The sequence below is a fragment of the Chelonia mydas genome, chromosome 2 (assembly GCF_015237465.2).
Source record: "Chelonia mydas isolate rCheMyd1 chromosome 2, rCheMyd1.pri.v2, whole genome shotgun sequence".
Taxonomy (NCBI): Eukaryota; Metazoa; Chordata; order Testudines; family Cheloniidae; genus Chelonia; species Chelonia mydas.
Genome location: NC_057850.1, coordinates 243,243,975 through 243,269,750, shown reverse-complemented (window position 1 = coordinate 243,269,750; position 25,776 = coordinate 243,243,975). Strand labels below are relative to the sequence as shown.

At 41.2% G+C, this 25,776-nt stretch overlaps 1 long non-coding RNA gene across 1 annotated transcript; it reads right to left on the bottom strand.

Moving 5' to 3' along the window:
* Positions 1–1,530: 1,530 nt before the first annotated feature.
* LOC122464354 lies at positions 1,531–25,179 on the bottom strand. Its single transcript, XR_006288302.1, has 3 exons — positions 25,169–25,179; positions 8,216–8,347; positions 1,531–1,541 (listed from the first exon to the last, which is right to left on the bottom strand). It is a non-coding gene; the product is annotated as an uncharacterized LOC122464354 (long non-coding RNA).
* Positions 25,180–25,776: the final 597 nt, after the last annotated feature.

Below are 25,776 nucleotides of genomic sequence, written 5' to 3'. Positions count from 1 at the left end.
ATGGCAGAAACAGGAATCAAAAACTTACAAATAAATAAAAATTAACCAAGTATCTGCTTTAACTGGGAAATGTGAAGTGCTAAGTATCTCTCCTGTACGCATAATAGTTTCGCTTTAACTTGCTCTGAACAGTGAAAGTATCCTCAGAGTTAGAAGTTTCTTACATTCTTCCCTGGTGATTTGTTAGTGCTCTTGAGTGATAAAAATCATGATTTTCATAATAAGTGGAGTTACTGAAGTATGTTTGGAATGTGAAAGAAGTGTTGAATGCATGGGGTTCATCTCATTCCAGCCAGAGAGCCTTTACAATGGAATGAAAGGCTAAAATGCAAAGTACAAATTATTCCTTGTCCTTCACAAATGTCTGCCCTGGCTGATCCCTTTAAGACTGCAGTGCACCATTTGTTTCATTACTATACTAGTAAGATTGCACTGTTTGAACCATGGCATCACACTATATTGACATTAACACTAAATTGCTAAAACTTTCAGAATAAAAAGAATAAATGACTATTCTCCACTTGTCTGAAAAAATCTAGGTCTGCGTAACATTGGTTTTGTTTTGACTCTGGCATGCTTGCAGCACCTGGATATTTCTGTCCTGAAGCACAGATCTTCTGCATGACACACTACGTGGGTTGGCTTCATGGAGTTCAGTAATTATTTTATATTGCTAAATGACAGTAAGTAGGGGCAGGCGGATGGACTTGTGAGACTGGTGATCTGGCTTCAATTCTTGGCTCTGCCATGGGCTTCTTGTGTGACAGTAGGCAAGTCATTTAATCTCAGGTGTACCTGATTTCATAATCTTCTCCTTGTATGTTGTATCCCTTTCTTACTTTGTCTATCTTGTCTATTTAGAAAGTAAGCTCTTCAGAAAGAACATGGACTAGTATGTGTTTGTACAGTGCCTCGCACACTAGAGCCCTGCCTCTAGGCACTCTGTAATACAAATTATTACAAAAAATAATGGTTAGATATGTGCTCACACAGAGCCTTAATTCCATAATTACAGGGTTAACTGTCTCAGTGGAATGAGTAGTCTGAATGGGTTTCTATTTGTATTGGCCAGAAGTTCTTGGGAACACTAATAAGTAACACATTAGCTGCAACTAGAGTTCAGGACTTCTGCCCCTCTGTGTTTAATTAGTCTGGAGACAGCTTGAGAGATGGTATTAATGATTCCATGTATTTAAACTGGTTAAACTGCTGTTTCAAATATGTTCTGAAATATGTTCATATAACTTCTATGTTTCAAATATAAGCAGACCTCTGGGCTCAGGCTGCGTAAGGCGTTCTATGGCAGAGTTGGGAGTGGAACCAGAGTCTCCTACTGTCCTACCTTTTTATTTTAACCACAAGACCAGCCTTCAGCCTCAGCAGAGCCACTATTCATGAGCTGTGCTGCTCACTAGAGCTGAACTAGTAACTCATAAGGAATAATTTACATAAAAGCAAATGCCTCAAAATCCGAGTTGTTCACAAGCTAATGGACAGACATCTTTTGCTACATAAGTTGAAACATCACATTTTTCCCAGAGCTCATAAAAAAATGGGAAAAAATGTTTGGGGAAAATGAATGCAGTTTTTCACCAAATGTTTAAATGTTGATGAAAAATAGTACTGATTTTTTAAAATTTCAATTCTTGTCACTAGAGCTATAGTTTGCAAACCACGAAAAAAGACACTAAACATTCATTACATTTTTCTTTATATTTTTTCCACAGAAATTGACCAAAAAATCTAATTTTGCAAACTTTCAACTCAAATTTTTCCTCATGGTGACCTTGCTTGCAGATTGCATTGGTGATGGTGGCCTAGTGAGGATGGTGTCACTTATTTAAAGTTTATCCAATCGATATAATGTACTCTCCCTTACTTTAGAATTTATTTTTTTCTGTTCACACAGTTCAATGGCACATTACCTAGAATTTAGGAGGGCAGAAAGGGACTTGGAAACCATATCTTACCTTATGGAAAAGTCCTATGAAATCTCATAGAAAATGGTAACTTTCTGATAGCATTCTGACATCACATAGAATTTGAGAACATTATATTTCTGATACACAAACAGATAAAATTATTATTACAACAATCTCCTTTTCTATTCAGGTCTATAGGTTTTTAGAATAGTTTCTATAGAGCTCTAAAATATTTGTAGAATGCTATTTGTCTCCTTCCTATTGAATTCCATAGGATTTTCCATATGGATTAAATTATATTTTTGACAAAACACAGTGTAGCTGCTCCTCTGTTTTACTAATGGCCTGTCTAAAAGGGGAAACTTAGGCAAATTAAACCAATTTAATTTTTAAATGGATTAGTTAAACCACATCAAACCCCTGTTTACTGAACTAAGCTAAACCAAATTAAGGTCCATTTAGTGCTGAATAAAAGCATGCACACAGGGGTTTAATATTGTTTAATTAATCCTCTTTAAATTCACACCTTTAGTTAACTTGGATTAATTTCCCGAGTGTTACCATGTAAACAAGCCTTTAGGATGTTCTGTTCAGATTATCTAGGTTTATCTTATATTGGGATGAAGGATGGTATTTTGGTTAAACCATAGGAAATCTGGGTTCTATTCCAGCTCTGCCACAGTTTCTTCAGCAAGTCCAGTAACCTCTTCATGCCACATTTTCCCCATCAATAGAATGGGAAGGGTAATACCTAACTCTCAGGGCTGCTTTGAGGCTATAAATTCAAAGAGTTAAACTATTATTAGTCCTTCTATTATTGGGCTACTCCCTTCTGCATGTAGTTTTATATTCAATTCACCCTCATTCTGAGAATTCCATATGTGATAACACCCCAACATGTATTTTCTAAAAGTATCTGACAAGATTCCAGTTTGAGCTTGCATTTGCGGTCAAATGCTTTCAAGATTGATCCTTTCTCAGTCTCTGAAGTTCACCCACACAATTACCTCTGCTGTTCAAAGCAACACAGGGCTTATGAGGAAATAAAGAACAACAAAGGATTCCCCAGAGTGCCTTGGGAAACCTGAAAAAGTGTTACTCTTCTATTTCATGTAGTGGTGGTAATTCATCCCACATTAATGGCAAAATGCTGCTCTCAGATCTGCATGGCAAGGCTAGGCTAGGCTATTCTGTTCTTCCTACAGTAGATGTGTGAACTCTAGCTCCCATTAGTTCCACACAGGTAGGGAGAATAGAATATGGGATCTGTGTAGACCTGAGAGCAGAATTTTGCCCTACAGAGATATGAGGAAATGTGCAGGCAAGCAGGGACATCTCCATCCAAATACACAGACAGATCTTCTGTAAACTACTATAGCTATGTCGACTTCAAACTATGCCAATTTACAGCATTGGAGGATCTGGCCCAGAGTGCTTTAACAGTGAGGCATCCATATATAAAAACAACACTTTTCGGCTATTGCAATTGTAAAATATACAATATGTTAACTAATGCTAAGTTGTATAATAACAGTATTACATTAACAGTTTCCTTTACAATGGTTAAAAATCAGTCTATGACTTGTATATCCCTTATTCTCTCCTTAGCTTCCATTATCCCACTTCCAGCACTGATCTTACTTCTACCTGTATTTCTCTTCCTTCACCTACTTTTACTAATTAGGGATAGTTATCTTTCCTGCTCTTGCTTCTTATTTCCCATCTGGACTAAAATCCTTTTTTTAAAAAAGTTTCTGTTTTTGAGAAGATTTATATATAAACTTCTTGGGATCAGTTTTGACCTACATCTTCTTATACCAAAATAATAGGCTTTTCCTTACTTGGTGCTTAAAATGTTTTTCATTTGACAGATGATTCTGTCATCTACACTTTCCTTCTCAGCCCATCTGTTAAAAAAAACATTACAAGGAAAAGTAAAGTCACCTATTGGCTACAATCCGTTTACACTGGGCATACAGCTTTATGAATCAGATAAGAACTTTGTGTGGTAGCACTAAAAGCTTTATGTATCACGACATCAAAGCAGCTAGAAGATGAAAGGGCATATTTTTGCATCATAAACAAAATTTACATATTGTGATATTCCAAGAATCTTTCATTTAAACAGGTGGAAAAACAGGTAAGTAGGCACACATGTAAAGCAAAGTCTTACTTGTGGTTGATGATTAAATTTTATATGGCTTTGATATAATCACTGCAATTAAGTACAGTGATGAGCAAGGACTTGTTTTGCTCTTTATAGGGTACACATTGTTTACTAATCCCTAGTTTATACAATAAATCTATCATCTTTTTGGGCACAGCTGCAAATAAAATTTTAAAAGGACAATTTTCATTCTGTGGAACAAATTTCAGACTTTTTCATCTCTTTTTCTTTCTTTTTTTTAAGACATGCTAACTTAAAAGAAACAACTTTTACGTTCAAACTTGCTGAATGCAAGAAAGCATCACTTTGCAGCTGATATTTTAAATTATAATTGCCACCTTTTGTCAAGCTCTCAAACAAGGTATATGTAATGTAAACATAAGCTGAAGAGCCATTTACCATTCCGGTTGAAGGTAACTATTAAAAACTGTGAACAGTGACTCAATCATAGCAAATCAACTCACTGCAATTTTCACTTTTCCTGATTTTAAGCATTCATCACCACTTGTACTTCACCCTTGAAAAGAAGGGCAAAGAGACAAATTACTTTAATTAGGAATTAGTTGTGAGAGAATGAGGTGTTCTAATTATATCTAGAACCTTTTAAATAGTTTTACTCAGGCTTATTTGATTTCTTAATTACTGAAATAGAAAAGCCACGCACAAATTGCACAGGCTTTGAAAACATAAATGCTGTCATTCATCTGATATTATGGATTAGTGTACAATGAACAGTGGTAAAGCAATAACACCTCCAAGACAGCACTTGCATTAACACAGGATACATTTTTTGTTGAAACATTAGATAATCACCTCTTTCCATATCTCAACATATATAATTTTATGCACTATGATGTGAAACCATAGATGTGACAGGCTATAATGGTTTATTTATGAGACATTATTCTTTAATGCAAGAATACATGAGGTTAAAGATCCCATTTCCACATATATAATATGTCGTGCTCTGCATCTGAGCTCTAATTGAGCTACAGTAGGCTGTAAGTTTCATTTACTATAAATATAATTACATATGTATATGTTTTATGGAGATCCCAGCAACTAAGATTTCTCCACAACTTTAAATTCATTGGGGCCTTCAAAATTTTCTATTTCTTATTTCTTCTCTGACTCAAGTGAGCATATAACTTACTTATATGATTAGTGGCTCAGTATAAAGGAGTTTGGACCACAGTATTCATGAGTAGTTTACCACACCATCCTCTGTAGTGTATATACCATGTATTTTTTTAAATCTATTTTAGAAATGGTTTAGAAAGTTTTAAAATTAATCATCAGAACTATTTTGTGTCCTTCCACCTGTAAAGCTATTTTGCCTTAATAGCATGAGTCTAATTGTACAGAGATCAAAGAGGAAGTCCTACTCAAATTTAGAACATCTTCATAAATGACAAACACCTTCTTTAAAAAATAAGGAGTGGGATGTTAAAAGCTTTCCGTATCAACTCTTCTTCCAGAGTAGTCTATAACCAACCCAGACCACTTTTGAAAATATCACCCAAACATATTAAGCCTTTGAAGATTGATATCTTATGACCACTCACATCTAGAAGAAACTGCTGGGTTCCAGTGGAAAACCTTGACTCTCTTCTTCCTAACAGAACATTCCTGTGTCTGTGTCATGGCTGTCTCCTGTATTTGCTATGTATTTTATAGGCTTATCTATGGCTCTGACCATTGTGGTGTCTGAGTGCCATTGGGCTAAGTATGTATCAGAAACACTCCATATTATAAAAACTAGGTACACATAAAAACAGAAGGAAAAACACATAGGGTGGATTTTCTGGTCCGCCATGTTCCTTACTCACTGTAAAGTGAACTTAAATAAAGTTTTTTGGGGAGGCAGAGGAAAGGGAGGGAAGAAGAGGGCCAGTCTTGTGCCTCACATTTCATAGAAAAGCTATTTTAGAAATACTTTAGTCAACCTGTGGAACTCATTGGGAGGGGATGTTGTGAAAGCCAAAATTAATCTGGGTTCAAAAAAGAATTAGATAAGTTCATGGAGGATAGGTCTATCAATGGCTATTAGCCAAAATGGTCAAGGATATAACCTATGCTCTGGATGTCCCTAAGCCTCTGACTGCCAGACGTTGGGACTGGACAACAGGGGATTGATCACTCAGTAATTGCCCTGTTTTCTTTATTCCCTCTGAAGCATCTGGCATCGGCCTCTGTCTGAAGACAGGATACTGAGCTAAATGGACCATTGGTCTGACCCAACGTGGCCATTCTTGTGTTTCCTATGACACATTGTTTGATCACCAGTCATGGGCCCATCACAGCTTAAAAACCTCTATTTCCACAAAACAGAAGTCCCACATGCTGCTGCCTTAGCCTTCTGTCAATGCCTGCTCAAACAGACGGGCTTTGTCACATACCTGGAAGGTCAAATTGGGCTATTTCAATTGTTCAGGATGTTCCCTATTCAGTCTTTTCATCACCTAGTGAATCAGACAACCAAGCAAATTACAGTTGTGGTTTCTAGCTCCAGAGCAACCAAACATCCTCTCTACGGGCCTGGTCCAATACCCATGTTAATCAATAGCTGTGTTTCGGAGAGTGCTGAATAAGGCCCTGTGGGAATAGTTAGAATCTCAGGTAGATCGGAATGTGCTTTGGTATGTTCCCTCAGAGAGGCCATGGAGACACCTTTTCATGTTCTACAGCACCCAGCTGGAACACTCCTGCATTGAAGCAACTAAGCAATTGCCAATTGTGACAAGGTAGTTTATGGCTAGAGGAATAAGATTTTGCCATAAACACTGGAATTTCTTTTAGCAAAGATTCAAAATGAATCTGTATGAACATTCGGAAAAGAACTTATGATGCCTATGTTTGATTAATAATATCGGAGCAGAAGTTCCCAAACGATGGTTGTGGTTTGCAGAGAGCTGGCAGGTCATGTTGTGCTGGTTCTCCTCATTGCTTCCAACTACTGAACAGCATTAACAAAAGCTTAAAATCCATTAAATATTTCCCTCAAATTACTTTTCAATGTAATCAATTGCTGTAGCTGTCACAGGGATGTTCCTTGGTTGCAAATGACAGATGAATTGTTTCATGATATTGTCCACCTTATGAAAAGGTTTAGAATCCCTATAATAGAATATCAATATTTAAAGCAACAGAGGACAAAATGATAATTGTGATGTGTCATTTCCAAATAGAGATTACAATGCTTCAGCCATACAACAGTCATTTTCCCACTTAATAGGCTCACTGGAATTTTTCAGGAAAGAAAACAAACACCTTTGTTCCAAGGAACTCAAGAGGCTGAAGAGAATGAGCAAAAAAAAATGGTCCTATTTCCAAAAGTTGTTAAGGGAAACTGCTCTTCCCAAAATGCTTTTTTTTTTTTTGTTGGGTGGTCGTCTTCTTGGGGCTCAGAAGCTCCAATGAGGGCCTGTAAGGTTATAATGAGTTCTTCTCCATTTTGCAGAATGAAAAGTCAGTAGACAATTAAACCCTACCCCTTTCCATTCCCAGTTATTGCACTGCTACATTTCCAGGTGTTCCCAAGGTTAGAGAAATATCATTTGGTATTTTACAGTGATCTTTCCCTTTCAGCATAAATATATATATGAAGAGGACTCCAGGATACATCCATCATTCCCTATTCTCCCTCCTTTTATGTTTCATCTCTCATCTTGATACACTTTCTCCAGATAGGAGGCCTGTATATGGCTCTCTTTGGAGTCCAGCAATTACACTCCTTCAGTTAGATGGAGGAGGTCAATAAGGAAAGACATTAAGGACACCCTTCTCCCTGGGAACAGTGTGCACAGCCTCTGGAGCTGTTACAGCTCTTGCCAACCCAGTAAATGAGAGATTTCGTCATATTCATTTTAATATCTTTCAAATGGCTGCATGGATGGCTCGCAGTCCTGGTAGAATATACACGACAGGGTAGTCAGGGAGTGTGTATTGGGAACAAGTGTTTTTCTTGGCATGGACTTAGCATGCCATTTGTTACACAGTGAGATTTTTTGTAAGAATTCTACTCAGTACAGTAGCAGATATCAAACATTGTCTTGTGTACATTGAAGCAAAAGAGTTTTTTAAATAAGGGATTTCCCATTGCCCATAATACCATATATGGTGGTACCTGCTTGCCCTGGAACAATTTGTATAGTGAGGGTGCTGAGAGCCATTGAACCAAACTGTAAACCCTGTAGGTAATGGAAACCACTTTGAGCCGGGGGTGCGACAGCACCCCCAGAACCTCTAGTTCCAGCACCTATTCCTGAACCACTGTAATAATGTCTGTCAGTATCTCCATTATGTAACACCTCTCTTTCCCCTGCTGTTATTTCCAGAGGTTTATACATCAGCTGAAAATAAAGGGATCTGGATTTAATGTTGTTCTTTAAAACTTCAGCTGAGTGCAAAGCTTTTTCTGTCTCTCTTTCTGTCTCGCTCTCACACACATACAGAGAGAGAGACAAGCACAACATCTGATTTCCCAGACTGACTCATTTCAAATATAAGAATCCTCAAACAAAAGGAGTTTTATTTTCAGATGTTTTTTAATTCCTCTTAAAACAAAGCTTCATGTTCTAACTTTTAAAACTGAAATGTTTAAATCCATTAGTGTACATTGTGGATTAAAGTCTTTGGGTATTTAAAAAGAAAAAAACAGTTATTTAATTTTAACATAGTGTCTACTATGCATACAGATACACTAGATTTTGATAAATATTTCATAAGGAGTTTTAGTGAACATGCAGCATCTGCACTTACGCTATAGACCCAAATGACTTCTTGTCCATGGTGACAATGATTTCTAACCTAAGGCATCTCTAAGCCAAATTTGACATGATAGCCTATAACTCCTCCTTTGGAGCGACCACAGCCTGAGTCAAGAATTAGCATGCTCAAGAAGTTCCCAGGATGGCTTTAGCATTACAAAACATAATAGCTCTGCAATAATGCACATATTAAAAAGTCCCCAAGTATGCATTTACAAGTAGTGTCTAATACACTTCCTCTGAGATGGTAATGGCTCCGAAGGAGTTGTCATGATCTCAGTGGAAAAATACTAACATAATATGGAATTTCAGAGCTAGCCATTGAGATCTAGACTTTAATGATAAAGTAAGTTGTGAATGTTTTAGTTCTCTTGAACATGAAGGACCAGCATAAGAATATCATTACTTGGGCGAGGGTAAAGATTGCACAGCTAACTTCTATGCAGCTTCTCAACACTATTTAAACAATACACTTTGATGCTGACCTGAAATAACTCTGCTGTTCCAGTCTTGGCCTCCTCTTGAGTGGCATCAGCGAACCATGCTGAATTGTGGCAACCTGTCTGGTGGCCAAATGTGGACAAGTGGGAATTAGCAGAAGATTAAACAACTCTTTTCTACTAACTCAGAATTGATGGAGGGAACAATTAGGGTAAATTAAGAGCCATCCTAAACCTTTTTCACAGTTCAAAGTTCTTGGTTTTGAAGAAGTTCTTTTTATGCCACATTAGCTTCTTCTGCTCTTGTGGAAGAAGATGTGGTCTTTGCACATCTGCTATGCTGCCTCATGCACTCAAGATGTACTCAACATCTTGTCCATAAAGCAACCTTCCTCTCATATTTCAAATCCCTCCTTACAACGTATTTCATACAGAAACACTTCCCACTTTCTCCTCCTTACCTGTGACTTTGTCTTGTCTGTTTCAGACTGAGCTTTTTCCTATATGTTTTGTAACACCAGGGCTGAAATCCCAGCCCCAATGGGGATGTCCACACTGCAATATAAGCCTGAGCTGACATTCAGGCTTAAGACCAAACTCCTCTTCCATCTACACAAAAATCTCTCAGACTTGAGCTCAGACCTCGAACCCTGTAGGAGTGGAGGGTCAGTGCCCAATTCAAGCCAGGATCCAGGGTTTGAGCCCTATTGCTCTGCAGTGTTGATGCAGCCCCACTTGACTCAGATCCTGGGAGTCAGCCAAAACTATCCCCACAATCCCATAAGCCAACCTTCTTTGTCCTCTGTAGCCCAAGAATCTCCAATCGACTCAAATGAAAATGGAAGCAAACTCTCTTGGTGTACAGCAGCAGTTCAGGGAGTCAGCATTAACCCTTCCACTGGCTTCTGACCACCAATTTGCAAACACACCATCAGAGAGCCTTCTGGGTTTATAATGGAGATGGACCAGAACAAGCCTTTTGCAAAGCACGCTGCTTAGTGGTCATGGGAGCACAGCCAGATTTGGGTGAATCTCCGGTGTGAGGCCAGCAAAACTGTGGACTTTCGTAAGACTGCCAGGAATGACCACGCATACCAGCAAATATCAAAGAAGCTGACATCTTTGCAAACTTATTAGACCAGTGAGCAGGGCAGGGAGTGGATTAAGCAGCTCAAGAGTGAATACCAGAAAACCAGGGACCAGAACCGCACTTCAGGCAAATCACCAATATCATGCCCATTTCATAAGGTGTTTGACCAAGTGCTGGGCACTGTGCCCATCACAGAGCTAGCCCTGGTGCATGATGACCTGATCAGCTGGGATGGTGCGCTGCTGGCCCCAGAATCCAGCATGGGAACTGGTAGCCAGCAGCAGGCACCAAGTGAAGACCATTAAGTCACTCTGTTGCTGAAACCAGTCCCAGAGCAGGCTTTCTGGCTCCATTTTAATGTTCATTAATACAATAATAGGAGGGACTTCCACTCTATGAACTGATGCAAAAGTTGTGAGAAGCCACAGCCAGCAGCATGTATCCACTAATGGCAGATTGTATACTGGCACCTTGGTGTCTTCTCTGCCACTCCACTCCACCACATGGGATTCAAAATGGTGCCCGGGAAATACAAAGAGTGGAGAACACCTTGAAAGAGTATTTTTACTGGAAAAGCACAGAATTTTGCTAGTGCCATTCCTGTTTCTTAAAAAGAATAAACTTATATTGCTGTGCTTTAAGTTTACCACTCTGTAACCACTCAATGGTCTATGGTTCCCACCTGGGAACAAACACAACGAGGAGTCCTTGTGGCAGACTAACACTGCTACCCCTTTGAAACCTGTCACCTGGGAACAATGAACTCTGAGGGAAGGGGAAAGTGAAAATGTGTTCCATTTCCAAATCTAGTCCATTTCAGTTAGAGGCAGGCCATGCAGGCCATGGGTGACAAAATCATTTGTCCCAAGTACAACTAGGGTTTTAATATTTGTCCAGAAATGTGCTGGGGGAGGGGAGAAGAAAGGCTGTGAGGTTCTATGTGTTTGCGTGCAGCCATAACAGCATAAGCCATGTGGTAGCTAACACCTGTTGGTTTCCTCATGAATTCTGATCCAATCCCAGGTGCTGATAGCTGCAAAGGTTTCCTGAAGCAGGAATTTCAGCTAGGTAGTCACATTGCGGGAAAAGGCATATTTCCAGGGCCACCTTGACAGCTGACCAGCCCACTACACTCACAGATGTGATGGTCAGTCACTATAGATTTGGCTATTTCAGCTGCATAAACTGCAGGTTTCCCACCAACAGCTTGTAATAACATCTCCTTTTCTCAGCGGGGCACCACAAGAACAGATATGTCCTCCAAAATGTGAAAGACCTGAAATGATTGAAAAAGCTTTTGAAGCAAAACTACTCACCACCCGTTCCCCAACCCAAGTAGCTATGCAATTTTTCTAAAACAAAACCAGCTTTGAATTTTTAACTTACCATTGTCTCTGTATTTCTTTAACCACCATTAACCAAGCTGTGTCCAAGGAGATTCTGTGGCCTGGAGCATCCCTTCCATGATATACTGAAGTTCAGTTTTGAAATGTACTATTCCATGTCCTGGAAATTCTACACGAATATTTTCTGTGCTCCTCCACTGAGCTATCTGAGACAATAACCCGCTGTGTCTTGTCCTATTGCAGCCCCTTGGCTTCTACTGGCTGCTGTACCTCCACGGCTCACCCACAATACAGTACAAGCCTGGCCCAACGTACCTTCACAGACCGTTCCAAGCAGAAGCACTTCCACGGTAAACTTATGGTTGAAGTTCTGGAGAGGGCCAACAAGAAGTTCCAGTGCCAGAAATAGACGGACTTATGACTAGAGGAAAAGCCTGCCAAGAGGCAGGAGGGAAGGCTGAGGCTTGCTGCACAGCTTGAGGACAGGGTTTCGGTGCAGGAGCAGGCACTTGCCATACAGTTCCCGGAACAGGAATGGTGGCTTAGGGAGGAGGGAAGAACTCAGCAGAGAGAACTGTTGGAGTGGTTCATCTCAATCATGGCTGCAAGCATACAGGTTCCTGCTGCCTATCCCACACCACCGCCTTATTCCCCTGTGATGTACCCTCACTTCAGAAACAGCTTGAAAACTCTATGGCTGGGTGGCACATGCGATCAGGCCCCATGAGCAGCTGGGCAGGGTAACTTAGCCCCATGAAGTCCTCCATCTTGAGCCCCTATCCTGTGGATGGCCCCACCCCTGTGCCAAGTGCACAGAAATTGGGGAGTAAAGGCAAAGGAGAACCAGGGGCCGGGGACATGCACTGGTAGGGAGTTTCTGTCACGTTTGTGCTTGTTCATGCACTTCTTTAATTTTGTTTTGGAAAGGTTCTGTTGTAATGTCAGCAGGCGGGCCTGGCAATGGGTGAATCTTGTACTGTTTTATTACATGTTTATGAATAAAGCTTTTTATGTCATCAAGAAAATTTATTGCTATCACTGCATCTCATCATACAATCAGTATTTGACATAATAAAGCTAAACACTTGATCAGGAACAATTAGGAATTAGTAAGCAGACACTATTCCTTTGTTAGTTAGGTAACAGCAATGCACATCAATCACTTCCTTATATGAATCATCCCGCACTCTCACTCCATTTCATAAGTCATCATGTCATTCATAAGTACATTGCATGACAATCAAGCCCCCACCCCTTCAAAATATTGAACCCCCCCAAATAATTAGCCCCATCCCCCTCAAGCACATTCATAGAGGTGCTATTCCCCCTCTTCCCTTGAGCTATGCAAGTCCGTAATGTGGAAGCATAAAGCATGCCTGACTTCTGTTGCCCAGGTACAGCTCCAGCAGTAGCAGGTGCACTTTCTGGCTGATGTTTACCAATTCAGAGGCCCCTCACTGTCATAGGTCCATTGAGGGGGTAAATGGCTCACCTCTGGCTGCACAATGATTGTGAAGACCATAGCAAGTCACAGTAGACTTCCAAACAGGTCTGTAAACATCTCCAATTGAGATTTCAATCTGCCCACAGCACATTCAACAACCAATCTTCACATGCTTAGAGTGTAATTAAACCATCTTTTGCCAAGGGCCTCTGAAATAAGGGCATGGTCTCATAAGCCAAGTCTATGAATGTAGACTCCTGATCGGCAAAAAACCCTGACATCATGAACTTTCCCAGTGCAGCCCACACGAACGTTCATAAATTGACATCTCTGGTCAATGAGGGCCTGCATAACAGTAGAGTCATACTCTTTTTGATTTATGTACTCATGTGCTCCTTGAGAAGGGAAAACTATGGGCACACCAGTCCCATCAATAGCCCCAGAGCAGTATGGAAACCCTATTTTCTCAAAGCCAGCAATTACTTCAGGAATATTTTTTACACCCACCTCCTTAGGTTAAACCACATGGCTGGTTGCGTCAGAAACCTCCACCACCACTTTACCTATAGTCAACTTTTCAACACCAAACTGGCTGGCAACAGATTTGAGCCCAGGTTAGAAAATTCTTAACACAGGGTTAAGAATCAGTGTAGATGCTCAAGCCCTGGGTTCTCTAACCCGGGTCAGCTGACTCAAGTCCCACTAACCCTGGGCTTACATTGCAGTGATGACATACCCATTGATATCAATGCCAAGACTCCCATTGACTTCAGTGGGGCCATGATTTCACCCCAGGTATTCAAACTAGGCCTTTAGCTGGACTTAAGTAGAGCATAGGCCTCTCTGCACAAGGATGAATCTCATCCACTGTACGCATTTAAAGCACATTGTACACATGGCACCTGCACTGTACACAGCGCAACACATGTTTTGTGTTGCACTTTTTCCTGAAATAAATATAGTCTGACAACAACATAGTATCTTAGTGTGAAAAACAAACTAAGAAACAGTTTTATATGTAATTTATATAAAGCATTTTTTCGTTAGCTGGTGAATGTATATATTTGCAGACATCTTATCTACACGATGCTGTTTTCCTGACAATACATTGAAACATATTTCATGGCAACACAGTGTATTTTTCTCTCCCCCCCACGTACTTGCCACGTACATTCAAATACAAATTTTGAAAAGACTTAAGATTGAAGGGGGGGGGGGAATAATCTTATTATGCAACAATTTATTGTCCTGCCAAAAGAGGGTGCCTTGGAAGTCAAGAACAGCCAGCCAGCACACCTGTGTACATTGGCATGAAGTTAAATCAATAACAAAAAAAATAGGCTAACAGCCAATTATCTGCCACAAAGAGATTCATTTTAAGTATTTAAGTGGAGTTTTTACAAGCACAAGTTGAATCATTTTCTAGTTAGAAGATAGTCCACACAGGATATTTACAGACACTAAAATGTACAATGATATTTATCTAAAATTGGTCCATAATATTAATAATCAGCACCTAATAATTGTAATACTATTGTTTGCCTCTGGAAAAGTTTATTCGTGTAAATGAGTGTTCTGGGGTGTGAATTTATTTTCAGTCAGTGGGATTTCTTGAGATCATCATTCTGGAGTAGCTGAACATTATTGAAATATGTCCTGTTTGCTCTACTGCTGGAATTTAATAGTCCTGCTTAGCATGTAAATGACAACGTCTTTGTAAAATATCAAAATCAGCCCTTCAGTTATAAAAAAGCAGCTGAAACTCCATAGAAATCTTTTATTAGCAAACAATTCCATTCTTGTAAGACATTAGGGGCCAGATTCCCACAGTTACACAGGTGGAAATCAAGGACAGTTTCATTAGGGTGGTGCAACCTCTTCCTACCTGGGAAGCAGATGTCTGCTGCAGAGCACTGCAGACAGGAGTCAGAGATAGGGCTTCCCCTCCTATTCACCATTTCTGGTTCCCTGTGGGGAGCACGCATAGGAGCACATGGGAGGAAGTAGTTCTTCAACTCTCTCAAACATGGGGTCCAGGTACTTCCATGACCCATGCCATGGCTAAAGGCTCCTTGCAGACTCTCCCATCCCATCTTTGAACCCCCACACAAGGACCTGCCACAATCTGGCCCTTAATTTACAAGATATTTTATGTATAGTACATTCAATTAACTCTCCCAAATGACCAATAGGTAGCTCTGTGCTACAATTTCCCTGTAGGCCAGTGTAAAGAACTACCTTGCTGATACTTCCCTCCGATACAAGCTGTCATGGGCAGGCTGGCCATCTGAGCATGACTTAGCAGCTATCCCTCAGCCTCATTGAAGAGCTGGCAACATAAGGGCTAATTAGTGACCCCAGCTGGGTGTAATGGGGCTTAATTAGAAAGACTGACCCCAGCTGTGGGGGTGAAACAGGGAGATCACTACCTAAATACAGCTGGGAAGTCAGTACAAGAAGAAAGACCCTGGAGACAGGAAGAAGGGGACTTCACCTCTACGAAGCATGTGAGGAAGTTAGACTAGAGGCACCCACAGGGAACAGGGTATGCATCTGTAGGGGGTGGGAATCTTGAGTTAGGGGCTGTAGCAAGAGAAAGAGATCCATAGGGAGCAGAGTAGTTTCTTGTGGGGGAGCCCTGAGATGGGGCCTACAAGGGGCAGGGAGATTCACAGAGGTAAACAGTTGGAGTCCCTGGTAAGGGAAGCAGTGGGAGAATCTTGCTGAAGAAGAAGCAATTGAAGAGACTCTCTGCAGGGGCCAGGCAGCAGATTTCAGTCAAGCCCAAGAGGGGCAGAAGAACTATACGTTTGGACATTGTGAACTTTAAGTTGCACCTGTAGTTACCCCAGAAGGGGAGTGAACCGTTATGTGACTTGGCTGCAGGGCTGAGCAACAGAAGACCAAAGAAGAGGCTCAGGAGTAGACACTGTTGACCCCCAGAGGAGATTGGCTGTATCCTGAAGAGGGTAAATGGGCCCAAGAGCTAATCTCTTCTATACTTCTCCCACTCACAAAGCTCAGGGGAATCTTGCTTCCCCTGGGTACCCACCCAAGGACCCTCCTCTGCCTTTCCCCACTGCATGGCCCCCTGTAGCCCACCTCTGCCTGATTCAGACCCTCACCCGGCTCTAAGAGCTTCATTATTGGCTCCAAGTCTCCTGATCCATGTCCTGAGCCCAGCTCTGAGCTGTCCCCATGGAACCCATGTCCACAGCCTGGCAACCACTGCAGCATCACAAAAGGCTTGAATCCATGTTCAGAGTGGCTGACAACCCAGGTTAGCAGGGTCAAGGGAAGTGGGACATGGACTCCTTGTTTCTGCCCTGAATGTCACCACCCCACATGGCCACCTGACCTCCTGCCATCTACCAGTCCAACTGAAGAGTGTCTTGAAGGTGTATGCCACCCTCCTGGAGGATCACCAGACCTGCAAGGATCAAGCTCAGCATAGTTAACTAACATTTTATAACCCTGAAGACAGATGGCTTTTCCACCGCATGTGTCCACTGTGATAGTCTCACATGGTTCATAGTTTTTCAGATGATTGGAATTGCATGGTGATTGCCTTTTGCTGAATACTCGTACAATTCAGGGCAAGCTTTAAAAATTTCTTTTCATACATGATATTGAAAAGGGTGAGTGCCACCGCCATCTTCCACAATGATAAAGCCATTTTATTTTTTTACTGCCACTCTACCTAGAACCGCCTCCTGTGGAACATGCAGTTTATTGGTACTGATCTGTTCCGTGACAATCTCCCAGATCCAGAGTTTTACTTTCAGTGACGTGACAGTTTTTGACTTTGGCCCAGCATGTCTAAACCTACTGTTGTGTGATGCAGATCTATAGCATAGTCTACAGGGAAGATGACAGTCTTTTTTTCTTTTTCTACTGAGACTACATGAGACATGCCAGTAAGAATCCACATGCCTGTCGTTATCTCTCTCTTTCTCCACGATCCTATCATCCTATTCAATCTGTCTACCTACCTATTTATGGCCTCCTTCACCATAGTATCTGAGCATCAGTGTAGGGGCCTGGTAAATACTGTGCAATCCTATGCCCTCAATACTGTCCATTTAAGGTAAATTTATATGCGAGTATAAATTGAGGCCAATCAACTACTTAAAGATAGTAGTAGTCTGTGTTACAGGCATCTTTCAGGAAAGCTATAATGAATGATACTACTTCCTGAAATCTTCTTCCTGGAATCCTGAAGAATGATTTAAACATGACAAATCAACAATACCCTTTTGGCAAGTCACATGAGTCTACAACAAGGTAGGTGCATGGCTATGCAGGCATATTTCTGTGCACTTCATAGCAATTCACAACTTGATATGCTTGGAAGGTATGACAGTATATCCCACCTACATACCAGTTAGGAGTCACTATACCTTAATCTTAACTACCTTAGAATGAGATGTCCTCTCTGTTATTCTTTCCAATGTTTCAAAATTGGTGGATTTGATCAAAATACATTTGCATCATCCTCAGTTCTTGTAGAGTGCAATATTCTTTAACACTAATATCATCTGAGTTTTTGTGGGCTGTGGTGCTTACTAGATGTTGGTGTATCTCATCATGCCAGAGATATCAGAAATTAATTATTTTCAGCTTAATAGTACCTTATGGATTGGAAAAGTTGTAGTTTTCCTGACTATTAGATGAGCTTGATCAAGTTCAGTGTTTCCAAAAAGAAAATTTACAGTACGTTATTTTTTGTACCATTGAGTACATTGACAATTGTTGATAGGGAGAATTCTCCCTTATGGACATCTTATTATTGTTCCTCATGCAAATGTAGACATCCTCTGATACTTTTTAGTATAATTAAAAAAGTGACTTCAAGATATAAGATTTTCCCCCTCAAACCGAAGTTTTTACTGTTTCACATTCCTTAATCTAAAATAAAAACTGCAAATTAATTATACAAAGATGTCTCAATATTCTATAGTGTTAATATTTTTATATTGTATCCATTCTAGAATGGAATTCACCACTACTATAAACACCCACAATGTGATTGGGCAATTTACTCCATTTTACTGTATTAATGACCCCTTGACTGGATATACACATCCAGGTATCTAATCCAAAACTGTACTATTATATAATCTAATATAAGCAATATAGAACTCACCTCATTTTCTTTCTGGTTCTTTGGGTCCTGAATTAAGCCATATTATTCTGCATTTTCCACATTGTTATACTTATTTATAGTAGATGTTATTGTGGTATCATTAAGCTTCTGTGGCTGCTGGCTATTAGACTTTAGCTTGACTTTACCTTCATTCCCATCAACATCATCATCTCCCAAATTCTGGTTCTGAACTATGTCTACAGCAAGAAGACCTTGGATTCTCCCTAGTCTACTTAATGTCTGCAGTTCAAGATGCTCCCACGAGTCCTGAGGACACACAACATTCCTGAAACATGGCCCCATAGTAATATCAGCTGTGGTCAGAGTGTGTGGCAGGATCCATGTAGGGAAAGAACATTCATCATATTCTTGGGACCTAGATATCAGGTTTCCTAAAATTACCAAGTATTTTAATATTAGCACAGCCATACATTATACCTCAATCATTGCCAAACTACCAGAGACTCATAGAAGCCAGAGATGTGAAAAACCTATTAGGTCTCCTAGCCCATGTCAGTGTAGAAATGTTCCACACACTATGTTCCAAAGGGTAGAAAGTTTTAATTATTTAACCCAGGGAGGTTTTGTCTGTTATTTCATTCTAACTCTTAAAATGCAACACACACATAAGAGGTATGATTCACCGCTGCATGACTCCAATTTCACACCAGCATCACTCCATTGATTTTGGACTATAAGGTGGATAGAAAGTTGGCTAGATTGTCGGGCTCAATGGGTAGTGATCAATGGCTCCACGTCTAGTTGGCAGCTGGCATCAAGTGGAGTGCCCCAAGGGTCGGTCCTTGGGCCGGTTTTGTTCAATATCTTCATAAATGACCTGGAGGATGGTGTGGATTGCACCCTCAGCAAGTTTGCAGATGACACTAAACTGGGAGGAGAGGTAGATACACTGGAGGGTAGGGATAGGATACAGAGGGACCTAGACAAATTAGAGGATTGGGCCAAAAGAAATCTGATGAGGTTCAACAAGAACAAGTGCAGAGTCCTGCACTTAGGACAGAAGAACCCCATGCACTGCTACAGACTAGGGACCGAATGGCTCGGCAGCAGTTCTGCAGAAAAGGGCCTAGGGGTTACAGTGGACGAGAAGCTGGATATGAGTCAACAGTGTGCCCTTGTTGCCAAGAAGGCCAATGGCATTTTGGGATGCATAAGTAGGGGCATTGCCAGCAGATCGAGGGACATGATCGTTCCCCTGTATTCGACATTGGTGAGGCCTCATCTGGAATACTGTGTGCAGTTTTGGGCCCCACACTACAAGAAGGATGTGGAAAAATTGGAAAACGTCCAGCGGAGGGCAACAAAAATGATTAGGGGACTGGAACACATGACTTATGAGGAAAGGCTGAGGGAACTGGGATTGTTTAGTCTGCGGAAGAGAAGAATGAGGGGGGATTTGATAGCTGCTTTCAGCTACCTGAAAGAGGGTTCCAAAGAGGATGGATCTAGACTGTTCTCAGTGGTAGCAGATGACAGAACGAGGAGTAATGGTCTCAAGTTGCAGTGGGGGAGGTTTAGGTTGGATATTAGGAAAAACATTTTCACTAGGAGGGTGGTGAAACACTGGAATGCGTTACCTAGAGAGGTGGTGGAATCTCCTTCCTTAGATATTTTTTAAGGTCAGGCTTGACAAAGCCCTGGCTGGGATGATTTAGTTGGGGATTGGTCCTGCTTTGAGCAAGGGGGTTGGACTAGATGACCTCCTGAGGTCCCTTCCAACCCTGATAGTCTATGATATTCTAAGACCTTCTTCTCTCCTGGAGTCCTCTCAAAAATCAATATTACTTCCTGTTTCCCAGCTATGTGTACCTGCTACATCTCACAAACAACCATTAGGTGGCTCCATTTTACAACCTGTCTATAAACAGTCATATGACAAAATGTCTGCTCATTTATTGCCGAGGTAATAAAATCTAGTAGAATCCCAAGAAAAAAAAATGGTTTCCAAAAACGAAACAGAAAGGATAGAATTCTCTTAAATCTGATAATTTTCCAAAAAGCTTTGATAAAAATGTACACTAACTTTTCCCAGCTTTCATGTTGGAAGTAGTGTAATAAACATAGATTCTAATAGATGATCACTATTAGGAAGCCTGTTTGAAGCTGCAGAAACAATAATTAATTTACACTTATTAATACGTGTTAAGCTCTGACCATGTGCTCGGATAGATAGTACTACAAGAGGCTCTGGGGAACATCAGGAGGGTTAGTACGTTATGTATGACCATCAGGGTCAGTTCACACAGCATATGAAATATGAAGCTGCAGGAGGCTCCGGGACTGGTGCTGCCAAAGGCAAAGCATCATGCATGTTCTAGGAGAGTTCACTATGAAAAGAAGGAAGGAGCTGTGTGTGCACCTTAGACAGCATAAAGGCTCTTGAGGTGATCAGGTTGAGACTGCTGAGCTGCACTTCTTGCTTGCTGGGATATCTCTGTCCCCAGGTGCCAGATCAGACCATAATAGTGCCTTGGGTATGAACAAGCTGACACTGTGTTGAGAGTCCTCATGTGCTGTTAGGCTGGCTTGAAAGGGGCAGGGTTGATTTCTCCAGGATAGCGTCTCCTCACTTCCAAGGCTATGATAGAGTAAAATTCCCAGTGGGTCCTTTTGCTGTACTTCAGACTGATAAGGTGGAGGGGGCTGATGTATCACTTCAGCAGGAAAAGCCTGAGATGGAGAAACCTTGGTTCAGAGTGACAGGGTTGATCTTGGCTGCATTATTTTTGGGCTGCTGGACTAGAGAAAAATGAGATATGTTTGAATTTACCCCTTTGGGAACAAGTCCCTTTTTGTCAGAAAGAACTGAGACCTCTCTCACAATTTATAAGCTTGCTCCCAGGTCAGGGAAATGGCAGAGACACAGGTAGGTGGTGATGACTTCAATCTTCTTCTAAGGAGCAGGTCTGCATTTTTAACTTCACACTTATTGCATGGGATGGTAGTTTTACTTAGACAATAGAGAGGTGCACAGAACCTCTGTAAGATAAACATCAGACTTAATTTCAAGTTATCCCTTGCTAAGATTAAGTCCAAGGAGGATCAATATAATGCCTCCCACCAGTAAGATTTTTCCCTTATTTCCTCAGACTTAGTGAACCAATATTTTAAAGGCCTAGTCCAGAACCTTCCCAAGTCAAAGTAGAGTTTGTAATTGCTTTCATGAAGGCAAAAGTCACAGTGATGTTCTTACACCGTGATCACTACACATTCAAAGATTGGTTCCAAAACACAACTTAGTCAATGCTGAAACATGGGGATTTTTAAAGAGCACAATTAGGATGGTTTCATATATAATCTTTCCACACCCATATGGTCGGGTTTGGGAGGGATTTGGGTAACAGGTGCTATTGTGGAATTTCATGTTTGTAATTGTTGCACTCAGTGTAGGGTGCAATTGAGATAAAGATGTTCAAATATTGATAATATGTTTAAAAAACTGGAAACTCACATTTTTTCACATTTTGTAACAGGCTTGAAAAGTACCAATGGGGCGGGGAGTGTTGCTGAATATTTTGGAATTTTGAGGGGTGAAAATGTGCCTATGTTTGAGTGGAAAACATTACACAAATGTTTGTTTTCAGTGCAAAAACAAATACTACAGTGAATTTTCATTCATTTTCAGAGAGGTACTGTTGATGGTACAAAAAGTGAGCAAGTTTTCACACAAAATGTAATGAAACAAATCACTGCATTCAGCAAAAATCTCATTTGAGACCAATCCTGACTTTTATGATCACTCTAATTCAAAATTAAGAAACAATAACTTTCCCTTTAAGTATATATTGATGGAGCATGTAGGAGTCCATATGTTTGCTTAACTGGCCCTGCAACCAGCACTGCTTACAGTAAAACCCAAAGTTCAAACTTAATTCCTTGCTTTCAAGTATGCCCTTCAAACAGCAAAGATCAGTTGATCATCCCTCTAAAACAGGGTATACCTTAACCAGGTGTAACCCTTCTGCCCATCAGAGTTGGCAGCAACAAGGGCTGGGTTCAGTATCTAGGGGTTTCATTCCAATAACACAATGCAAAACCGGCTTGAGCCCCCACCCAGTGACTTGGGACAAATATATACCACCCCCGCTGGGCGCCTCCAAGAGGGAATACTTCCCCTCTCACAAGCACAGAGTCTGAGTGTAGCAAAAAGCCTTTTAATAACAGAGAGAAACAATGTGGCATTATGTTGGGGAAACACCACCAACAGGATTCATAACACAACCCATGAGCAAAAAAACCCACCCCAAGCAAATTGGGGCATGTTCTTTTGCTTTGGTTCTTGAGTCCAGCAACCCAAAATCACCCAAAGTCCCAAAAGTCCAACGACCCAGAAGTCTCTGTCCCTGGTCAGGGCAGCCCCAGAGTTCGAAAGTTTATCTGCAGAGTTTTACCTCCCAACCTGGGTGGAGATGGGGGGGAGGGGGAGAAGAGGTAAGGGGCACCTTACATGATCTGAAGCTGACTGCCCCGCAGCTCCATAGGGCTTCACTCCGATCCGCTCCACGAGCCGCTCCGCTCCACCAGCCGCCCCACAAACTGCTCCACTCTGCTCGGCTCCGCTCAGTGTCCCACAAGCAGCTCCCACTGTCCCACGAACTGCTCCACCAGCCGGTCCACAAGCCGCTCCAGCCGTCCCGCAAACTGCTCCACCATATATCTTCAGGATCCCCCACTACTTAACACAACACTCAGTGATTTCAGCTCTTAGTCAGTTTAGCTCTTTTGTGATTTCAGCTTGTAGTAGGGCAGCCTCAGTGCTGGTGCACCATTAGCCCAAAGTGAATTCAGCTCAGAAGCCTGTAACTAGACTCCTAATAGAATCAAAATTAGCTCTAATATTCCACAGTGGAGAGAGGAGGAAATGCAATTAGCATGTAATGCCCTCACCAGGGGGCCCATGCCACCAAGTATTAATACCTGTCCCCAGCCTCTCTCTAGTCACTAGATTTTGGAACCCATGACCCTTGCCTAGCAAGTGCTGCTTAGTTGATGGTGAGTCCCTCCATCATAACAAAAGGCCAAGTACAGTTCCACTGTCCTTGATTCCCATAATCAGGGTAATAACAATTTATTCTTCCTCCCCAATAACAGAGACACTGGGGAGCCCACAGCAGCCAAAGTGACAGCAGACAAATTTGGGCAGCTATGGCCTCATTCTAGGTGGGGTGGGTGTGCCTATGCAAATGAGATCAGCCCCTGGAGTTCTTCTACAAAACTTCCACACCTCACCACCAGATGTCAGGGTGGAGCTCATTCTGACTCTGCTTACACAGGAATATATCCAATATATCCACATCAAGGTTCCTAGCACATAATATACCAAAACATTTTACTGACATTTTTAAACATACTTGCCACCAGCAATAACTGGTTGCAGTGTGTGTGTGACAAAAAAAAACCCTGTATTTCTAAGTACTATAATATCCTGCCTGCTTCCTAGTCTTGCAAATATCCTTGAAGTGGAACAATATTTAACAGAAGGCAATGCAGCTAGAAAACAGTCAAAGAAATGGGGGGGGGGGGAGTCAGTCAAAGTAAACCGAAGAATATATCTTGCACCACCAAAGCCACAAGCATTATACAAACATTGACCTATTTTTAGGGCAATCACAGTTAGCTATTGCCCAAAGGTTGCAGAAGGTTTCCAAGATTGTTTAATAATGCATGAAACCAAAGACTGAGGTATTATTGAAGAACTTGAGGTAACTTTTGATAGTGAAGGACAATATGATGACAATGTCCTGTTTTCCCACCTTTTCTGCCCTCTGCTTGAAATATTGTGAGTGCTTACTGTGAAACACCATTGTGGAGCTTTTCAGCTGAAGTACGAAACCACACAGATGAGATGCTGGTCAACATTGTGATTGAGGATATGTCCACACAGCAACTAGAAACCCACAGCTGGTCCATGTCAGCCAACTCGGGCTCACAGGGCTTGGGCTGCGGGGCTGTTTCATTGTTGTGTAGACTTCCGGGCTCGGGCTGGAGCCTGGGCTCTAGGACCCTGCAAGGTGAGATGATCTCAATGCTTGACCTCTTGCCTGAGCCCAGAACTCTACAGAGCAAAAACAGCCTTTCAGCCCAAGCCCTGCAAGCCCAAGTCAGCTGGCACAAGCCAGCCACGGGTTTTTCTTTGCTGTGTAGACATACCCATAATGCCATCTGTTTTTCCTTTGTCTTCATACTTTAGTACATTATTTATTTGTTTATAAACATTTCTCTGTTCTCATCACCCTAGCATATCAAAGCATCTCACAAACATTAATGAACTTGATCATCCATCTGTTTGCATATTTCTGATGTCTGTTACCTGTCAGTGCAAAATCTGAGCAGTGAAAGTTTCAATTAAAATATATTTTGCGGGCATATTGGCAAGAATCAGAAGAGATTTTTAAAATGCAGCATTCACACTGAATGAAACTGTGTTTACCACTCTTATTCAACTCTTTAGAACCATATAAAGATAAAGAAACATGCAGTGCCTTAGTGGGTTTATTCAAAATGGCAGTCATTCATCCCATAATTCTTCAGTAGCAGAGCAAAACTGAGCCATGAATGAGTTAGGTGAGATCATCCCAAACAGCTCAGTGTCAAAATTATTTTCGCCTTCCTTTCAATGGATTCAACACACTGAGCACTTCAGATGATTATGGTTGTTGGCGATAAAGCAATAAAGGTAAGTTTGAGGAAACCTGTTATTTTTTGCAAATGGTATTATTGAGCAATTTTGAAATATTCTACGTAGAAAGACCTCAGGAAGAATACATGGTGAAGAGGAGTGTGAGATGAACCCACAATTCACAAGTGGCTAAGCCAACCAAACCTACAAATTGTTTGGAAACAATTTTCCTAGAGCCTATGGGTGAAATCCTGGCTGCATACCAGTCAATGGGAGTTTGGGCATTGACTTCAGTGCAGCTAGGATTTCACCCTGTAAATGAAAACTATATCACAGTATCCTTGTGTCACATGCTACAGTTTATTTAAACAATGCTTTAAGAATATGCTATCATGTATTAGTATATTAACAAACGGCTACTTACTGAAGTAGCTTCTGTTCTCCAAATGTATTGCCTCTGCAGGTCCAGCCTATGGAACAGTTGTCATGCCATGCAGCAATGAAACCCATTTCAAAGCAGGTAGCCATAGGGGAAATAGGTGACACTATGTTCCAGTATTCTAGAATTGATTACATAAAGGCCCCCACCCTGCAGATGGACCTCATTTCCTCTTCAATTCCATCCAAATCCTTTAAATTTACAAACCAGAAGTAAGAAGTATGAGTCATTATGAGTCTATGGACACAATACGTTTGGAGGACAAAATTACTTTGCTCGATAACCCCTTTTTCTCCTTCACCGCTTTGCCTCTACAGATTCCCACTTTAGAAAATTAGCTAGCAGTGCACTCCTCAGGAGAAGAAAGTGTGGA